The 7443-nt window shown below is 42.0% G+C and overlaps 1 non-coding gene across 1 annotated transcript; it reads left to right on the forward strand.

Moving 5' to 3' along the window:
* The first annotated feature begins 232 nt into the window (after nt 1-232).
* On the forward strand, nt 233-416 carry LOC124557456. The gene has a single exon (XR_006968720.1). It is a non-coding gene; the product is annotated as a U2 spliceosomal RNA (small nuclear RNA).
* The last annotated feature ends 7027 nt before the right edge of the window (nt 417-7443 follow it).

Raw genomic sequence — 7443 nt, forward strand, 5'->3', positions numbered from 1 at the left:
TGCAATTACACCTGAATAAAATCTCTCCCAGATTTAAGCAAACCATTTTACTCAATCGAAGAAAGGGATGTTGTTGACCATACACCTCTACTTTCTGTAGCGAAACGTAGATTTCTTTTTTTTAAACGAGTTATTTTCGAAGACAGATGAAATTGGTGCATACGCCTGTTTTCATATCGATAAACTATCACTACTTGTTGTGAAAATCCTGTAACAGTATGGGATAGGTTATATTTCCTCTAAGTATTCTCTCATCAGGAAAAAAATCTGTTCTAATCAGTTTAATATCTGTTACGTCCTGCATCACAGGACTAGAATATTGAAATCATTTTTGGCTCATGATGGACTGCTATGATCTACCTTTCTCACAGGATGCTTTCTCACTTTTGAACTCTATTGAAGTTAGTAAATGCTTCGTCATATACAAAGTCTCTTAAGGTAACAGCACAGAGAAGTTGTAAATATCAGGTTTATACTACACATCACTTTATAAATTCGGTAATATAGCTGATTTTATTACGAAGGTCACCTCTCCCTGTGTAGGCGGGAGATTGACATTTTATTAATCGATATTACTGCAACGAAACAACGCCTGATTACCACTGCAATTCCCAAATCATATCCATGGTATTCTAGCCCTCGCTTCCACTCCCTGGCGGGACGTTATTGATATCTAACTGATACGTTAATTAATTAAAATGATCGTGAGTGTCACTATGCATGGCGAGCATTTTTTCCAGCAGTCGGCTTACATTCGTCAGGTAGCTCAAATGAGAATCCCTGGAGGGAAGACGATGTTCTTTTCCAAGAACACTATTGGGAACTGACATGAAGCTGAGCTTAGAAAGATTCTACTGACACCAACACAATTTAGTATAAGGCTCACGGGGATAAGATACGAGAAATTAGCACTCATAAGGAGACATATAATCACTCTTTTTCCCTCGCTCTCTTTGCGAGTAGAATAGGATAGGGAATGACTAGTAGTGGTGCAGGGTACCCTCCACCACACGCCGTATGATGGCTTGCAAAGTAAGCACATAGATGTAACTTTAGCCTACGTATTAAGGTGTCACTCAAGCCAATTATAGGCACACAAAATCACGGAAGGATGTTGTCTCTTATTTATCGAGATAACGAAAGATTGAGCTTCTAGTGCTGATTGTCTCTCGGTAAAAATGTTCATATTAGCTCCCACCTTTCTCACTGCAGTCACTTCGCGAGATGAATGTGGGAGGTTGTAATATGTTTGTCCACAACACTTAGGACAAGCGCTATCGAGCTGACTTGCCAATCCTCCTTGCATCATAATATCACTTACCTGCCGTATTCTCAGGAATCTTCCAAATTTAGATAGATGTATAGCATTTCAATCGAAGTAATGTTCACGAGTAAGACGTGTCCACAGCTGAGTTACAAACCCCTGGTAATTCTCTCGAAATCCATCACGTTCAGACAGCACTGTTGCATTAGTTAGAAGGATTTCTAGTCCTCCACCCATCAATGACTAGGTAGAGGGCTATCACATCGAGAAACCTAGGACACTAACGTACATGAGGAAATTCATAACCATACCGAGTACACATGGACTGCACAAAGAAATTCAGAAGTATGACACCTCTACTTCGTCGATATCGAATGAAAGTTTTTAAGTATCCTCTCTCTCTCTCTCTCTCTCTCTCTCTCTCTCTCTCTCTCTCTCTCCCCTCGTTATTTTTGTAACAGCCGATAGAATAAAACTACGAACTATAAAGACTTGGCTAACGTCAGTTGATAGAGAAGATATTACCGAGTCTCTCTCTTCTGAGATATCGAAAACAGATACCGCCTGCGTGTTGACATAAGGCATATTAAATATACATGTACTGGCCCATGGGAGCATGTGACCAGTGATAGAAGTCGCTTGCACAATCCAGTGAAAAGTTTTGTCATCCATACTGCAGGAGGATCATATCACACAGACTATTCGTCACAAGGAGAGGGTTCTTGTGTTGCTGCTTCATAAGCAGTTTGATACATGGTTTTTTGCTGTAAGACATCGAAGCAGTGTATGACGACAGCTGTGTACACAGCCATACATTTTGTTTTTCTACCATGACTTCGAGGTCTGCGTCAGGTACTAAACCAACATTAACACGTTTTGATCCTCAGCTCTCACAGAAGGCTGGACATCATGTGGTGTGAACTATACTCCTGCCACAACATGCAGGATGGTTGAAATAAATGGCTGAGGCGGTGTTTGTTGTTGACAAAAATGTGGAAGACATCTCAATGTATGTAAACTAGAATCGTTTGCGGCATTGTGGAGTGCTTCCAAACAGCTGACTGAAGGTGGTGACCTCTACATTTAATCTCTTCTTCCACAGTGAAGGGGTAGCAGACGTCTTGGTGTTCTATTTTTGAAGAGACCCAGAGCACTGACTGCTCATATTGGTGGTGTATACTGAACCCAGGAATGTGATCGCTGTTCGGTGCCCTAGGTGGTAGTCATCCTGATGCCCACATCTTTGGACACTGCATCTTTCATTTTTATGACCTACAATGCATAACCGTATGTGGAACAAAGGGGGTATTTTGCAGGACTTAAACCTTCGAGAATGTATAGTATCCACCATCAGTAGTCAATCCCACTAGTGGAGGAATGGAATGATTTTCATACACCCAGGAGAGCATGTAAGTACTCTCATCCCTCCACATTTTTGTCGTATTTTCATCAACTTTACGTATTTTCCAATTTCTTAATTTTACCAGGTTTTCCGGAATTTCAGTGCATTTTACTCAATTACTCGACGTCCAAACCACCACTCTCAACGATTTGTCACGTCAACAAAACGTTTCTTCGTTTCGATCGTGTGATTCTATCAACTAATGCCATATCAGTACGGTTCTCAGTTTCTGTATCATTGCTAATTCGCCCCCTCCATTCCTTTGCGAGTGTCATAAAGATGTGGACATATTACGAACGCTGTTACACTGCCTACATCACATGGCACAAATACTGTTTCTTAATGTAGGAAATAGCCATCAGCCGACAGGAGGTGAAAAAACTTTGGCCCTTAGTCAAACACTTTTTGAAATTCGATAAGATTTTATTACCGTTTGCCTGTCCCCGTATGTGGAAGGGAGTCACGAAGTATTCTCACATTCATAGGATACAGTTGGAGATTCAAATATCTAGCACTCTGCCCTCTGGTTCGAAATGAGCTACCCTATCATTGAACCTATCGCCTAAGGACTCTGAGCAGAACTGTAGATAGCCTCTCTCTCTAGGCATCTAGTAACTCTTCCTGCACCATTATCTCGGATTCAATTTGTAACTGACCAGAAGTAGGAGGGTACAATACCAGTACATTTGATGTCTCATGAAGGAACAAAACGAGCTGTGTTCGATGTAATCACTACATTTCCATATTTTGCTTTCGCTAAGAGTATAACAGATGTTCCAGTCTTGTACTGAGCGACGGTAGTTATATAGTCCGGTATTCTCATCCCAATACTGTGACTGCCATTCTGTGAAAACTGTTCCGCATGAGTCTTACTCACGTTACCTGTCCACTTACACACTATCTCTCTAGATGCTTGCATGCTGAGGAGTTTTGCACTCCTTATTGGTGTATAGTAGATACGAGCCTGATACATCTAGAGTATTGTGGAGATACAATGAAACGCCAAAGAAACTGATATAGGCATGCGTATTCAAATACAAAGATGTATTAACAGGCAGAATACGGCGTTGCGGTCGACAAAGTCTATATAAGATAACAAGTGTCTAGCAAAGTTGTTAGATCGCTGCTACAATTGCACGTTATTAAGATTTAAATGAGTTTGAACATGGTTTTATAATCGGCGCAGGAGCGATGGGACACAGGATCTCAGAGATAGCGATGAAGTGGGTATTTTCCCGTACGACCGTTTCATGAGTGTACCGTGAATATCATGAATCCGGTAAAACAACAAATCTCTGACACTGCTGCGACCGGAAGAAGATCCTGCAAGAACGGAACCAACGACGACTGAAAAGAATGAGTCAGCGTGACAGAGGTGCAACCCTTCAGCAAATTGCTGCAGATTTCAATGCTGGTCAATCAACAAGTGTCAGCGTTCAAACCACTCAATGCAATATCATCGATATGGGCTTTCGAAGCCGAAGGCTCGCTCGTGTAGCCTTCACGACTGGATAACACAAAGCTTTACACCTTGCCTGGGCCTGTTAGCACCAACATTGGACTGTTGATGGCTGGAAAGATGTTGCCTGGTCGAACGAGTCTCGTTTCAAATTGTATCGAGTACGGGTATGGAAACAACCTCATGAAACCATGGACGCTGCATGTCAGCAGAGGACTGTTGAAGCTGGTGGAGGCTCTGTAATGGTGTGGGCTGTATGCATTTGGAGTAATATGGAAACCAGATACGTCTAGATATGGCTGTGACAGGTGATACGTACCGGTACGCAACATCCTGTCTGATCACTTGCATCCATTCATGTCCATTGTGCATTCCGACGGATTGGCCAATTCCTGCAGGACAATGCGACAACCTACACGTTCGGAATTGCTGCAAAGTGGCTCCAGGAACACTCTTCTAAGTTTAAACATTTCCGCTGGTCACCAAACTCTCCAGACATGAACATTATTGAGCATATCTGGGATGCCTTGCTATGTGCTGTTCAGAAGAGACCTCCACCACCTTGCACTCTTTCGGATTTATGGACAGCCCTGCAGGATTCACGGTGTCATTTCCCTTCAGCACTACTTGAGACATTAGTTGAGTCCATGCCACATCGTGTTGCGGCATTTCTGCGTGCTCGCGGGGGCTCTACACAATATTGGGCTGGTATACGAGCTTCTTTGGCTCTTCAGTGTATAACAGACGAAAGGCCACTTGGTTCTGTACTTAAGCATGCTATAATGTTAAAACAGCTTGGTTTCCAATATATTAGTCACATGGAATGGAATACTATTAATACTCCAACACAGGAAATATATTTGCAACGCACTATGTACATTCACTCTTCAAGTTTCTTGTCTCACTCACTATGGTCAGAAACTGTAAGATGATGAAACTAATACCTTCTACACCAAAGGAAAAAGAAACGTAGATTCCTTGTGATCCATGCATAGCTGAATAGCCTTATAGCTTTCCAGAAGTATGTAGTATCCACTGTTCATATCTGATTATGGTTTGGGCATTGTGCTATCTTCGCATCAGTCCTCTAAAATGATCGTCAGAAACGGAAAGTGCATGAAAGAACGACATCTTATGACGAAATGGACAAACGCATAGCAGCAGTGTTTCACATGTGAAATAATATACCCTGATGCTGTAACTCCATGAGCAGAACACAGTCTCTTCCACACAAGACGTCTGGCAAGAAAATGTGTACACAGGGATTGCAGTACCTCACAAACCCCTTTCACTAACATAGGATCACTGCAGTTAGGAAACTGAACACTCGATTTATTTCCAAGATGTAGCAGGGGAATGGAGTACCTCGCATAGAACTTCGTTCTTCCAGAGGAGGGTGCCGAAATAAATGTTCCATTGGTTTCGTAGACGTGATTTATCATACATTTGTGGGAAGTCGTCTGCTGACTGTGGTATGGATAGGTCTGCTGTTAACGAGTCCAGGTAGATAGCGCTCTAAGTCACACAAAGAACACACAGTTGAATACGAGTCGAAAAAAGGTTACACCACACAACCGATTCACTCTAGGAGAAGAAGGAAAGAGAATGGTTAAATGTGTGACAAATGACTTGCCGCAACATCTCCCGCCCTCTAGAGTGCAATATCAGTCTACCGTTAAATCATACCTAATGACAACCCCTCTCAATCGATTACTACAACTACTTTCTATCATCCTTTAACGCAGATTCATGTCAGTTTAGTGGCAGATGGTTCTCTTTTCCAGGAAAGCATCAAAGACAGCAGACAACTTGCATGTATCACTATTGCCTCCATAGACATACAGCAGAAAGTTTAGTACCTGACACAGACCTCGAAGTCATGGTAGAAAAACAAAATGTATGGCTGTGTACACAGCAGTAGTCGTACACTGCTTTGATGCGTTACAACAAGAAACAATGTATCAAACAGCTTATGAAACAGCAATACAAGAACCCTCTTCTCGCGATTGATGGTCTTTGGGATGTGGTCCTCCTTCAGTACGGGCGACGAACATTTTATTGGCCTGTGCAAGCGACTTCGATCGCTCGTCACCTGCCCCAGTGGACCAATACATGTATGCTTAATATGCTCCAAGTCAATACGCAGACGGTATTTGTTTTCGATATCTTGGAAGAGAAAGACTCGGGAGAATCTTCTCTAACAGATGACGTTAGCGAAGTTTTTAAAGTTCATAGTTTTACTCCATTGGGAGTTAACAAAAATAGCAAGAAGAGAGAGGGAGAGAGAAAGAAAGAGAGCGAGAGCGAGAGAGAGAGAGAGAGAGAGAGAGAGAGAGAGAGAGAGACTAAGCAGTCGGCGAACCCTCTGGCACCATTACACTGTCATATTTCTAACATGTTAATCATAGGAATATAAAAACCAAGATCAGGACATGTAGAGGGTGATATTTATAAACCATCATTCGATATGAATGAATTATAGGTGTAATGCTTCTAAATTTTTTTGTGCAGTACACGTACATTCTGTATGGTTGTGAATTTCCTCCTGTACGTTAGTGTCCTATTTTTCTCGATGTCATAGTCCTCTACCTAGACAGTCATGGGTGGAGGAATAGACACAATTGTAACTAATGGAGCAATGCTGATGGAACTTGATGGATTTCGAGAGAATTAGCAGGGGTCAGTGACTTAGTGGGAGACACGTCTTACTCGTGAAAATTATGTGGATTGAAATGCTATATATTGATCGAAGTCTAGAAGATTCATGACAATACGGCAGGTAAGTGATATTATGACGAAAGGAGGGTTGACAGGTCAGATCTATAGCACTTCTCCTAAGTGTTGTGGGCAAACATATTACAACCTCCCACATTCATCTCGCGAAGTGACTGCATTGAGAAAGTTAGGAGCTAATATGAACATTTTTACCGAGAGACAATCAGCACCAGAAGATCAATCTTTTGTTTTCTCGATAAATAAGAGACAACATCCTTCCGTGATTTTGTGTGCCTATAATTGGCTTGAGTGACACCTTAATACGTAGGCTAAAGTTACATCTATGTGCTTACTTTGCAAGCCATCATACGGCGTGTGGTGGAGGGTACCCTGCACCACTACTAGTCATTCCCTATCCTATTCTACTCGCAAAGAGAGCGAGGGAAAAAGAGTGATTATATGTCTCCTTATGAGCGCTAATTTCTCGTATCTTATCCCCGTGATCCTTATGCTAAATGTGTGTTGGTGCCAGTAGAATCTTTCTGGGCTCAACTTCAAATGTCAGTTCCCAATAGTGTTCCTGGAAAAGAACAGCGACTTCCC

Source organism: Schistocerca americana, chromosome X (assembly GCF_021461395.2).
Source record: "Schistocerca americana isolate TAMUIC-IGC-003095 chromosome X, iqSchAmer2.1, whole genome shotgun sequence".
Lineage (NCBI taxonomy): Eukaryota > Metazoa > Arthropoda > Insecta > Orthoptera > Acrididae > Schistocerca > Schistocerca americana.